Source organism: Gadus macrocephalus, chromosome 4, assembly GCF_031168955.1.
Source record: "Gadus macrocephalus chromosome 4, ASM3116895v1".
Classification (NCBI taxonomy): domain Eukaryota; kingdom Metazoa; phylum Chordata; class Actinopteri; order Gadiformes; family Gadidae; genus Gadus; species Gadus macrocephalus.
The window spans coordinates 1,910,623-1,924,456 of record NC_082385.1 but is presented as its reverse complement, the minus strand read 5'-3'; the positions used below and the strand labels follow the sequence as shown (position 1 = coordinate 1,924,456).

Below are 13,834 nucleotides of genomic sequence, written 5' to 3'. Positions count from 1 at the left end.
CCTGTCTGTCTGTCTGTTTCTCTGTCCGTCTGTCTGTCTGTCTGCGTCCTGTCTGCCTGTCTGTCTCTCTGTCTGTCCTTCGGCGTCCTGTCTGCCTGTCTGTCTCTCTGTCTGTCTGTGTGCGTCCTGTCTGTCTGTCTGTCTGTCTGTCTGTCTGTCTGTCTGTCTGTCTGTCTGTCTGTCTGTCTGTCTGTCTGTCTGTCTGTCCTTTGGCGTCCTGTCTGCCTGTCTGCCTTTCTGTCTGTCTACTTGCTGTCTGCCAGTCCCTATTACGTTGCTTTTATGTTTTTACATTTACCTTTACGGCATTAAGCACACGTTTTATCCAAAGCGACTGACAACGGTTTGTTCACACACAGACACACCGTCGGCGGTGGCCCCCACGCAAGGCGACAGCCATCCCATACTGGGACAAAGGACACGCCCATACTGGGAAATAGGATACGCCCATATTGGGACAAAGGACACGCCTATACTGGGACAAAGGACTCGCCCATACCGGGACAAAGGACTCGCCCATACCGGGACAAAGGACTCGCCCATACCGGGACAAAGGACTCGCCCATACTGGGTGATAGGACACGCCCATACTGGGACAAAGGAAACGCCCGTACCGGGACATTTGTTGGGGGCCCCCAGCAGAACATGTTAGTCTTGTTGCAGAGTGAGACACTTCCATCCCACCACTAGGGGCAGTAGCGCCATCGCTGTGTGCAGTAGCTCACCGCTAGCTATCCTGAGCTAGCCATTAGATGTACGGTCGCTATGCAGGAGAGCCACGGTTACGGGTTGTCAATAAATAAGTTAAGAGTAAAGTCTGTGTCCGTCTCGTTGATGTTAGTATACCCAAAATACTGAGCCCAGATGTTGGCTTCATGATCTTTATCATGATTATGTCTGATCATATTCACAACATTACCAATTATCCAATACATAATATAACAATGTAATACATGTTTGGTTTTATACAAGCAAGGTTAATTGTGACGGTCGACACATGTCAGCCATCATCTTCCTTCCCAGTAGGATCTGAATGAACTTTACTGTGTGGAAAGACTTTCCATCCCAATAGTTATTGTGTGTTGTGAAGAATCAAACTAAACAGACACTTACACTTCTTTAGCGTTGGCTCTTGGACAACCAGCTTCTTTATCTTCTTGTCCAGTGTCCCTACGTAGGACGCAGGACGGAACTTCACCTTCGTCCAGTCCCTGACTTTTGGAGGATCCTTCAGGGATCTGAAGGTCTGGATGACTTGGAGGGGGTCTTTAGTTTGTGAGAGCTGCTTCACCTCTGAGCTTCTATTGGTCAGATCTCCTATTTCCTGCCCCAGCTCTTTGATGAGGTCAACAGCTTGTTTCTCTTTGGATTTTAGTTTCTTTTGAACTGTTTGGTAGAAATCATCCAGAGTCTTTTCAACAGAGCGCTTCAGAGCAGTGAGGATCTCCCCACCATGGACCATCTCTTTGTCTGCTTTTGCTTTGCTCAGTTTCACTGTGTCATTGATGTCCTGACTCTTTTTTTGTCTCTCCTGGATCATCTGCTGAAACTCAGCCTGCTTCTTCCCAAGCTGGGCCATAATCCCTTCATATTCCACATTTTGAGGATGGGACTTGTGGTCCGTCATTGTGCACAACACACACACACACACACACACACACACACACACACACACACACACACACACACACACACACACACACACACACACACACACACACACACAATCTCTCCTGGTCAGTCTGGCAGAAGTCCAGAAGTCAGTTGTGTTTCTTACACATACGGTCTTCCAGACGGAAGTCCTCTTCAGACCCGGAAGTAGCAGAGGCCAATCCTAGAAAACATGTTTGATCAAGTTTTAAAACATTGCATTATTATTACATTTACATTGTGGCCATTCAGCAGACGCGGGGAAGTCCTGCAGAGTATGGGTGAACTCTGAACAAGTAAGTCTTGTATCTAACTTGTATATTAATGGTTCAAAGAAGGTTTAAACTCTTAGTTCTGATGCAAGTGTTTTTAATATTGTATATTCCTCGTTTCAATCAGAAATCTTCAACATTGCGCCCTGCCAACAGCATCAATGAGGATTACAGTAAACCTGGTGTACTCACCTTATAATGAGGATTACAGTAAACCTGGTGGCCTCACCTTATAATGAGGATTACAGTAAACCTGGTGGCCTCATCTTATAATGAGGATTACAGTAAACCTGGTAGCCTCACCTTATAATGAGGAGTACAGTAAACCTGGTGGCCTCACCTTATAATGAGGATTACAGTAAACCTGGTAGCCTCACCTTATAATGAGGAGTACAGTAAACCTGGTGGCCTCACCTTATAATGAGGATTACATTACAGTAAACCTGGTGGCCTCACTTTATAATGAGGATAACAGTAAACCTGGTTGATTCACCCTATAATGAGGATTACAGTAAACCTGGTTGATTCACCTTATAATGAGGATTACAGTAAACCTGGTGGCCTCACCTTATAATGAGGATTACAGTAAACCTGGTTGATTCACCTTATAATGAGGATTACAGTAAACCTGGTGGACTCGCCTTATAATGAGGATTACAGTAAACCTGGTAGGGTCACCTTATAATGAGGATTTCAGTAAACCTGGTGGACTCACCTTATAATGAGAATTACAGTAAACCTGTATCTGACTATTAAATTCATCAAGTGTTGTTCTTTGTCCCCAGACAGAAAGACATGCCTCCACTTTTCATTCCATTTCAAGCAATAATTCACTCTCAAAACACATTTCTATAATTTGTCTAAATTAAGGTACGTATGGATCTAAACCACGTGAGCATGGGGTTAGCGGTCTCTGATTCCTGCCCAGCTGAAACATTTGACGTCACAACGCTACACGTCCAGAGGTCGGAGAGAGGCGTTAACAAGGAAGCTCTTTTTCTGTCCCTGTAAGCTATCTAGAGCGTCAAATACAACGTTATCCAAATGACACAAAGCAACACTTATCAACAACATGGGAAGTATTGAATAATGCTGAATCGTTATAAATTAAATAAAGTAGCTTATACTATAGTAATAATAACCACAAATGGACATGTGTATTTTACAGATGTAAATGACAGCATTTCTTTAGTCTACAATTACAGTAATTTACGCTGTGACCTCATTTTTTTGACCTCAGTTCAGGGGGGTGGCTTCTATTTGACCCAGTTAGTTAACCCCTCAAGTGTAATAAGTGTACACCAAGTTTCAGAATGTTTTATCCATCGGGATGGCCATAACGAGTATTTACATTGTGAATACCTTAAAATAAAAAAATCTAGAAACATAAATCTGCCTTAATTATTGCCTTGCTATGACTGTCAGTTATATTCTTTGTAATGTGATGAGGAATTGGTTCCAAGGGACGGTTGAATGTAACTTCAAAACAAGTTAGGCGTAGATAGTACCTTCACATTCAGTCTTTGAATACTTTTGCTACGTTTATTACTTCAGGATTCCTGACGGACTAAATGGCCTTTAAAAATAAAAATCTGCCTGCCTTTATGGGAATTTAGCATAGGGGTTCCTATACTTATGCACCTTGTATTTGAATGAAGAACATTTATTTATTTACGATACATAATTCATTCACAAAGGAAAATAGTGGCCCAAAAGGTTGGATCTTTCCTCATTTGTTTAAGTAAGGCATTAAGAACATTCAAAAGATTATTTGTTTATACCTCTTTTATGTCAACTTTAGCATGGGTGCATAAACTTATTCTTACCACGGTATTATTAAACCACCTTGCCATATAATCTGAAATGTGGATATAAAGGTCTACATTTTCTATTGAGTTTCTTGGCTTTCCACTTGACATTGGAATTAGATTATGTATCTACACATATGATCACCTGACTCAAAGCCACATTTTGTTTAAAACATGAGAAGTATTTAATAATGCTGAATCGTTCTAAATCTTTTTCTCTCCCGGGGAGCTATCTAGAGCGTCAAATACAAAATTATCCAGATGACACAAAGCCACACTTATCTACAACATGGGAAGTATTTAATAACGATGAATCGTTATGAATTAAATATAGTAGCCTATAGTATAGTAATAATAACCCCAAAATGACATGTGTATTTTACAGATGTAAATGTCAGCATATTTTTAGTCTGCAATTACTGTAATTGACGCTGTGACCTCATTTTTTTGACCTCAGTTCAGGAGGGTGGCTTCTATGTGACCCAGTTAGTTAATCCCTCAAGTATGACTCATGTAAATATTGCTTTTTTTGCATAAATCTGAGATTGGTTCAGGATGCTAAATAAGACCTGTACACCAAGTTTCAGATTGTTTTATCAATCGGGACGGCCATTACGAGCATTTACACTGTCAATACCTTAAAACAAAAAAATATAGAAAAATAAATCTGCCATGATTATTGCCTTGCTATGACTGTCAGTTATGTTCTTTATAAGGTGTGTCAAGGAAATGGTTCCAAGCGACTTTTCGACAGTTGACTGTAACTTCCAAACAAGTTAGACGAGAAAGTACCTTTACAATCCACCGTTGAATACTTTTTCTATGTTTATTCCTTCAGTATTCCTGACGGACAGGTTGGTTGCATTTAGTGAGCAGAGAACCATTCTCCTACAGGCATTGCCAATTTAGTTCACGATTGAATGTTTTTGCCTGTTTGCTTACTGGTAGGCAAACATTCAAAACTTTGAACTCCCCAACGTAATGTGCTCCAACTATCGCTAATGGAAACAAATCAATAAATATGTACAGTGGTAAGATAAGTTTATGCACCCATGCTAAAGTTCCAACCTTTTAGGCCACCAATTTTCTTTGTGAATGAATGAATTGGCATATTTCCATGGTTTTATTTCAGTTAGCCTATTAGCTGGTTTGATTTGCAGTGAGAAATCATTAGGCTAACTAACAGCTGGGTGCGTAAAAGTATTCTTACCACTGTATTATTAAACCACCTTGCCGTAAATCTGAAATGTAGATAAAATAAGCTTACATATTTTATTGAGTTTCTTGGCTTTCCACTTGACAGTGGGATTAGATGATGTATCTACACATATGATCACCTGACTCGATGCCTCGTGATTTGAGGAATTTACGTTATAAGATTTCATCGCCGGTCTCCCATACATTCCCCTGGTCCAAGTGTCTTGTTCCAGAATTACAATGTTCCATATAGAACTGCCTTTGGGTATCATGACGTCCACTAAGCCAGTGGGTCTCAAATGGCGGTATGTGTACCCTTAGGGGTACTTTGGAGTACTGCAGGGGGTACTCAGAGATTTTCAGAAAAGAGAGAAAGCTAACTCATTATTTTTTCCCCCTCAGAAAGGTTAAATTCAGGAAGCTTGAGCATAGAAAATTGTGGTTGAATTGTTGACGATTCATTTCGATTTCTGTTGGATTCTGAGAAGATTTCTGAAGTTTTCAATTTACAGCACAATCATCCTGACGGACATTATGGGTCAAAGTAGCATTTTGGCATTCGAAATAAGGCCTGATCACACAGGTTCAGAATGTTTTATGCATCGGGCGGCCAGACAGAGTTTTTAACTAAGAACAAGTTATAGCGCCCCCTATGGGAATCTCTGCACCAATCTTTTTCGAGATCTAAGTGAGAGGGACAGCAAAATTTGAAAACGTTTTACCACTCAGAGGTTGAGATATGGGTCGTACAAATATAAATAATAACTGCAACAATAACAACAGGTTTTCACAGATACTACCTAACCTGATGCCTAGCGTTAAAGTCATCCAGGGTCACTGGATGCTTGACTCCTAGCTGAAAGGTTCTGAGTGCAATCCCCAATGTCTGGGGTCTTCAAGAAGACCCCAACCCCTACCTGCTCCTTACTGACCTGTCTCTGTACTGTCTAACCCCTACCTGCTCCTCATTGACCTGTCTCTGTACTGTCTAACCCCTACCTGCTCCTTAATGACCTGTCTCTGTACTGTCTAACCCCTACCTGCTCCTTAATGACCTGTCTCTGTACTGTCTAACCCCTACCTGCTCCTTAATGACCTGTCTCTGTACTGTCTAACCCCTACCTGCTCCATAATGACCTGTCTCTGTACTGTCTAACCCCTACCTGCTCCTTAATGACCTGTCTCTGTACTGTCTAACCCCTACCTGCTCCTTAATGACCTGTCTCTGTACTGTCTAACCCCTACCTGCTCCTTAATGACCTGTCTCTGTACTGTCTAACCCCTACCTGCTCCTTAATGACCTGTCTCTGTACTGTCTAACCCCTACCTGCTCCTTAATGACCTGTCTCTGTACTGTCTCACCCCTTCCTGCTCCTTAATGACCTGTCTCTGTACTGTCTAACCCCTACCTGCTCCTTAAGGACCTGTCTCTGTACTGTCTAACCTGTACCTGCTCCTTAATGACCCGTCTCTGTACTGACTACCCCTACCTGATCCATAATGACCTGTCTCTGTACTGACTAACCCCTTCCTGATCCATAATGACCTGTCTCTACCGACCAACCATACCAGCTCCTTAATGACCTCTCAACAATTGTCATCAACCTATTGATACGATTCAAAGTTATTCATATTAATGTTCTATCAGGGATCAGAGTGGACTACAGTACCTTCGTCGTCTTCCTGCTGTGATGAAGTGAGCCACACCAAACCGTCCGACTCATAACAAGGAAATGATGAACCAACCAGTTGGACCAGTTCCCCTCCGAGGTCAAACTCCTCCCAGACTCTGATTTTATATGAGCTGCGTATTTACGGTCACTGGGCGCTGTTGTCTCTGTTAACTTTGGACGAGAGGCAGGGTGTTTTTCCCTAGACGCAGATTCATAGACCCTCTCATTCACAAGGAGGGGAAAGCTGTGGAGATGCTTCCCGGACGTTTCTATTGCACTATTTAATAACCATTCATCATCCACACAGAATGCCTCAAAGGGCTTCAAACGTGTCTGATCAAGTTCAACTTGCGGATATCATACCAACTGCTCCCTGTGCTGGTTAAACCGCTATGAAGGCAGGACCATACATAGACTTGTGGTATGAAATCACACCCAGATCTGTGATGCAGGCCCACAGAGAACAGGACCCAGTACATGATGACGTTTAACCGCCTTCAGTAACCAAGATGTTGTTAGTGTCTAAATAATGTAATCATTATACCGCACTGCAAATATAACAACAGGTCATACTGTCCCAAGTAGCTTTAAAGTCTCCCAAGGACGCAAGAAGACACAAGAAGAAAAGGTCATTATTAACGTCAACCTGACGCTTGACTCCAGGCTGGAAGGTTCTGGGTTCGATGCCCACAGTCTAACAGGGAGCATTCTACACAGCAGGAATCTTAAAAATGATCAACATAGTGATAAGAGCGGACTGCAGTATCTCAGTCTTCTTCCTGTTGGACCAGTTCCCCTCCCAGTTCATACTCCTCCCAGACTAACCTCTTATGAATAATAATCAGTTTATAAAAATATGAAGCATGGACAGAGAGCTCTGACCTCTGTCAACTCATGGTGTGTTCCTGAATTCTCGGACGCCAGTCTTCCGAGTTGCACTTTTGACATAATTTCCGGTCTCTGAGCATTTATAGTGTTCCAGTTTATATACTCTTGTGTTCCATGCCAGTCTCTAGGTATGGTGAAGGGTATGCGATGATGTGGGGCTATTTTAAAGGCCTAGTTGACTTTATCAGGATGCATCGATCCAGGATCCAATAACTAAATGGCCTTTCAAAATAAACATCTGCCTGCCTCTATGGGAATTTAACATAGGGGTCGCTATACTTATGCACCCTGAATTTGAATGAAGAACATTTATTTATTCACAATACATTATTCATTCACAAAGAAAATTGGTGGCCTAAAAGGTTGGATTTTTCCACATTTGTTTAATTAAGGCATTAAGATCAATATCCAAAAGATGATTTTTTTATTCCTCTTTTTAGTAAACTTTAGCATGGGTAAATAAACGTATTCTTACCACTGTATTATTACACCACCTTGCCGAGAAATCTGAATTATAGATAAAATAAGTTAACATTTTCTATTGAGTTTCTTGGCTTTCCACTTGACATTGGGATTAGATGATGTATCTACACATATCATCAACCTATTGATAAGATTCAAAGTTTTTCATATTTATGATCTTCACGGATACGAGTGGACTACAGTACCTTCGTCGTCTTCCTGCTGTGATGAAGTGAGCCACACCAAACCGTCCGACTCGTGACAAGGAAATGATGAACCAACCAGTTGGACCAGTTCCCCTCCGAGGTCATACTCCTCCCAGACTCAGATTTTATATGAGCTGCGTATTTACGGTCACAGGGCGCTGTTGTCTCTGTTAACTTGGGACGGGAGGCAGGGTGTTTTTTCCTAGACGCAGATTCATAGACCCTCTCATTCTCAAGGAGGGGAAAGATGTGGAGATGCTTCCCGGACGTTTCTATTGCACTATTTAATAACCATTCATCATCCACACAGAAGGCCTCAAAGGGCTTCAAACGTGTCTGATCAAGTTCAACTTGCGGATATCATACCAACTGCTCACTGTGCTGGTTAAACCACTCTTAAGGCAGGACCATATATAGACTTCCTCATGTGGTATGAAATCACACCCAGATCTGTGATGCAGGCCCACAGAGAACAGGACCCAGTACATGATGACGTTTAACCGCCTTCAGTAACCAAGATGTGGTTAGTGTCTAAATAATGCAATCATTATACCGCACTGCAAATATAACAAGAGTTCATTCTGTCCCAAGTACCTTTAAAGTCTCCCAAGGACAAAAGAAGACACAAGAAGAAACAGTCATTATTAATGTCAACCTGATGCTTGACTCCAGGTTGGAAGGTTCTGGGTTTGATCCCTAATGCCCACAGTCTAACAGGTAGCATTCCACAGAGCAGGAATCTTAAAAATGATCAACCTATTGATAAGATTCAAAGTTATTCATATTTATGATCCATCCCGGATAAGACTACAGTGGACTACAGTATCTTATGCCGCTTTTCCACTGCATGGTACCAGCTCGACACGACTCGACTCGACTCGACTCAGCTCGCCTTTTTTGCGTTTCCACCGCGAAAACATGGTATCTGGTACCTGAAGTGGCTGCTTTTTCTAGTACCGCCTCGCTCTAGGTTCCAAGCGGCTGAGCCGATGCTAAAAGGTGACGTCGGCAGACGGCCGGCCACTGATTGGCCAGAGAGTGTGACGAAGTCACGAGAGCGACATGGCAACCATGCTGGTAACAGCCATAGCAGCGCCGCAGCCAACATATTCCACTTCTTCAACATGCCAGCTAATAATACGAACACGAATACCATCGCATCGATGTTCTCCATTGTTGTTCTGTCCATGTGTGGGTTACGTAGGTGTTGTTTGCGTCGCGTACAAAAATACGTCACGGCCCTTTCGCGCAGCCGACCCCGCCCACGTCCCGGAGGTACTATATGCGGTGGAAAAGGACCCACGCTGCTACTGTGTCGAGTCGTGTCGAGTCGTGTCGTGTCGAGTCGAGCTACATGTGCGGTGGAAAAGCGGCATTAGTCTTCTTCCTGTTGGACCAGTTCCCCTCCCTGTTCCTCCCAGACTAACCTCTTATAGGCGGCTGATCAATGACATCACTCAGTGATGAATAATAATTAGCTTATTAAAATATGAAGCATGGACAGAGAGCTCTGACCTCTGTCAACTCATGGTGTGTTCCTGAATCCTCGGCCGCCAGCCTTCCCAGTTGCACTTTTGACGTCATTTCCGGTCTCGGAGCATTTATAGCGTTCCAGTGCGACTTTCTGATTGTGTCATGAAATTCGCAAGTCATTGTTTATTGTTTTCTACATTAGCCTCTTTAGCAAACCAGCTCCAAAACGAACAACACAACTTTACATTTTATTGTATACACAGCAAGACTATGTAATAAGACCGTGTAATGCATCAATTGGGGACCATAAAGTAGCAATGTAATCAAGTGTGTAAGAGCATTTAAAATCAACATTAAAATGACCAACGTGGTCAAGGGCGTAGATTTGCCTGGGGACCTAAGGACGTGTCCCCACCATTGTCAAATGACGACTGAAATGTCCCCACCAATAACGAAAAAAAGCGGCTCATGCGTTAGAGGGGTTAAATTTCCACTTCGGTACCGCCTCCCAACATACGTCTTGCTTTTTAGACTGCCAAGCTGGTTTAGACGCAGCTTCTCGTAAGGAAAGTTCCTCTGCGTCTTTCTCGTATATCGCACCATCTCTCCCCGTCGTCGTTTAATGCGCCTGCATCACCTTCTCACCCATGATGGTCTGCAGCTCGCGGTTTTCACTTATCTGGTTATCACTGGTTATCACTTGCTTGCTACATCCTATATAATCCAGACAACCAAACAGACACACACACACATACAAATGCAGGTACGTATGCACAACCAGGTCACTGTCGCATCCTATGGTGATGCTAAAGTGCTAGTTTTTGTAGCGTTCAGAGTTTGGAACGACTTGCTAGTGTGGAAGCGCTTCCGCTTCTGCTTTTTAATATTGCTCAAGTGTTGAATATTTAAATATTTGAATTGTTGAAATTATTATTGGCGACAGTAGTTTGTTTAAACACCACCTGCTTAAAACAAATCAATCCATGCAAAATATAGCCTATCATTACGTTGCAAAAACATTTGAAAGAAATCGCACAGGAAAGTTTTTTTGCATTTACATGATTAATCTATAAAAGCAATATGGCACAAAATATTTCTGAAACGTTCAAATAACTTCACTTGTGTAAAGCAATGTTTGTTGCTTTCTGTGCGCAATTTTTAAATATACCGCGCAGTGTGTGAACGCAAAGGATTGTGGGTATTTTACCTCGTTGAGGATCCATCGATGCATCCATGAAAAATCGTGGAATTCTCCAAAATAAAGGATGCGAAAAGGGCGTGAATTTCCGATTGTTCTCCACATTGGAACAGTGCTTGTCTGCGTTCTATGATCTAGCGTCCTTATAAGGGCAGCAGTTCAGCATGCTTCCTTCACATTGGGAAACAGCCTCGGTCTACTCTCAGAATCCGAAGGGATGAAAGACAAATAGGGGGCGTGCCTCCGAGGAGTGCCGCAAGAAAGCTGGGAGATTTTCCGACTTCCGACTCGGAAGGCTGGCGTCTCAAGATTCAAGAACACAACATGAACCATCAGCTGTATACAGCATGGACCTATTAAAGAAAGGACAGCGGATTAAAAAATGGCGCCAATTAATTTCTATGAAAACTGCTCAATGGCGCAGGGCCACATCAAGGAGGGATTTGCTTCCACATCATGGGAGCCAGCCACGCCCTAGTGCCTGACGTGACGGATGCAGAAATATTCTCGTTGTCTAGCATTGTAGCATCATAAGCAAGAGGTCTGTCTACACATCCCTCGGCGGCTTTAAGCGCTAGAAAGTCTACACAGTGCCTAAAAACCATCAACGTCATTCATGTTAGGTAAAAGGAAAAACCTCGGACACGACCAGTTAACCGAGCTGTGCACTGAGCCCTCTCAGATGCCGGGCCGAAACAACATTTGCTTCTCTACGACTCCTTTCAGCTGCCCATCCCTTCTTCTCCTGCAAACAATAAATAAATAAAACAGCTAAAAAAACGAGGTGGCTATTTGAAAAGAGAAAACTTAAATTTATTTTATTGGTACATGGTATAAAGATAATTATGTTTATTTGATTGATATCCACACATTTCTTGGACACATTCCTGTTCCCCATTTGTATTGGACTGAACAGAGATATCTACTTATGGGCCCCCTCTACTTATGGGAATCGAGGGACCCGTCCACAGCCCGCTTTAACCGCTGCAATACCAGGCTTGGCCGCTGAGCACTGGTGGATCGCAGAAGTATGCACTGCTCCTGGGGGCCTGCATACAATAATAGGTCCATGGTAGTGTGGACGGTCCTGCCCACGTGGGTCATCCTGCCCATGTGGGCTGGGCGGTGACGTCACACGCACTGAGAAAAGCCCCGAAGCGCTCCGAGAAGCGAGCGCTCAGTGCAGTCTGGCCCAGACCCCGGACAGTGGGTCTGTGTTGCGTGTAGGCTGTTATATGTCTTCTGTCGTTTTTAAAGCGTCAAAGAATGCTCAACTAATTTTAGAAATCGTTTGTTTTATTGTATTCTGCAGGACGTTAAGTGTTGGTATTTAGTTTGCGGTTATCGAAACTAACGGTTGGACGCGGACATGAATGACATCAAACTGGCCGTGCTGGGCAGCGAGGGAGTGGGGACAGGGGCGCAACTGCCTACTTTCTGGGGGGTATGCAGACACATAGCAGGTGCCCCCCCCCCCCCCCCCTCTTTGATCTGGGCACAAATTTGACCGAAAACACACTCTGATATTGAATCAAAAAAATCATTTTGAGTGCACCAGGAGCCAGGACAGATATCCGGTGTTTTTTTTAGTGGCAGCCTTTCTAAGATGCTCTGTCACATCATACCGTGCTATGAGATCAAGGATACCCAGAAAATGTCCATTTCTAGGATTTCCTAACTGCATTTTGTCCCCCTCAGTGGCAGGTTTCTTTCTGCAAGGAAGAGTAGTCGATCACTCGAGTCAACAGGCTCTCTGCAATTGGCTATCAATAATTTTACCTAGGCATAAGCGGGATGCCAATTCTTTCCACATCAGATAAGCATTTATGTGGTAACCACTTCTTTCATGGTGCTTCAGTATCTTTGAAAGACACTGCCAGTTATTATACCCCACCACAAGGCGCGTGTCAGCAACTCTAGCTTCACCAAAAGGCTTACATGCAAAACAATAGAAACTGTTAGAACTGTTGGAGTACCCTACAGTAAACCAATTGGGGCTGGGGAAAATAATCGGTTCTTCGATGCATCGCAATACTGTGTAGAACGATTCAGTCTCAATTCAGATACGATAATAATATTTTCATTTTTTTAGGGATTATTAACTTTTGGATGATTAGCGGAGTTATAAAGTATCAACTTTATAACTCCGTTTTTACTGGTTCTATTGACATAAAACAAAGACTTGCACAGAGATTGGAAGTAAATCAAAATAACCACAAACAAGATCTTTTATTTTTCTTGTTATGATCCGTTATATTGTAGGCTCCATTCTGATCAGTACACAGTTGCAAGACAACAGTAACCTGTTGTTTTACTAGTAGAAGATTAGCTAACCTGAATATTTACAAGCCTCCCCTTGATACACTGATATAAAAACGACTGTCTTTCAACCACTTTGAAAAGCTTTCTTTCATCCCTGCGCAGCCTTTCTCCTTCCCAATTCTCCTTTCTCCTGCCTCTCCATATTGAGGTACGTGTCATCAGACGACGATACGGTTCAAATGAAGACACTCTGGTGCTCGCCTCCAGGGCGTGTTCGAGGGGGCGCCCACTGGAGCGCCGTGTGCGGAGGAGGGGGGAGGGAGGCGAAGGAGCGGGGGGGCGCCTTATCAGTGACGTCCCTCTAATACACAAACGCTGTTAAAAACAGAAAATGCCGACTCAAAGTTTTTTACTTCCATCGCTTTGGCGCCCCCTCTGTTGCGGTGCCCCTATGCGCCACATATAGTGCATACCCACTTTTTGCGCCACTGTGTGCGTCTGTCGACTAATATTTCATGCGGTGGGTCATTAAATGGTCCTTATTCGTCCCTTTGCGCGCAGACGGGAAGGTCGCACGCATGCGGACACACATGCACATTGCACACACACGCATCCACACACTATAAAAAGTAAGAATATAACTGCAGTGACGTGAGATCGCCACAAGACGGCGCCATTGGTGCAAACTATTTTCCAAAGATGTATGTATGTAAGAAGATTTATGATATATTTAATCAGTTTTGAC

The 13,834-nt window shown here is 43.2% G+C and overlaps 2 protein-coding genes across 3 annotated transcripts in view; both read right to left on the bottom strand.

Moving 5' to 3' along the window:
• Positions 1-6,875, bottom strand: part of LOC132455609 (E3 ubiquitin/ISG15 ligase TRIM25-like) — a 35,273-nt gene extending 28,398 nt beyond the window's left edge. Inside the window, exon 1 of one of the 2 annotated variants that reach the window (XM_060049500.1) lies at positions 6,598-6,875. The gene's annotated coding sequence lies outside the window, so the exon portion shown is untranslated. The remainder of the gene's footprint in view (positions 1-6,597) is intronic. The other variant, XM_060049501.1, reaches the window with a different exon arrangement.
• Positions 1-13,834, bottom strand: part of LOC132455604 (uncharacterized) — a 174,763-nt gene that overhangs the window by 37,144 nt on the left and 123,785 nt on the right. The window lies entirely within an intron of this gene.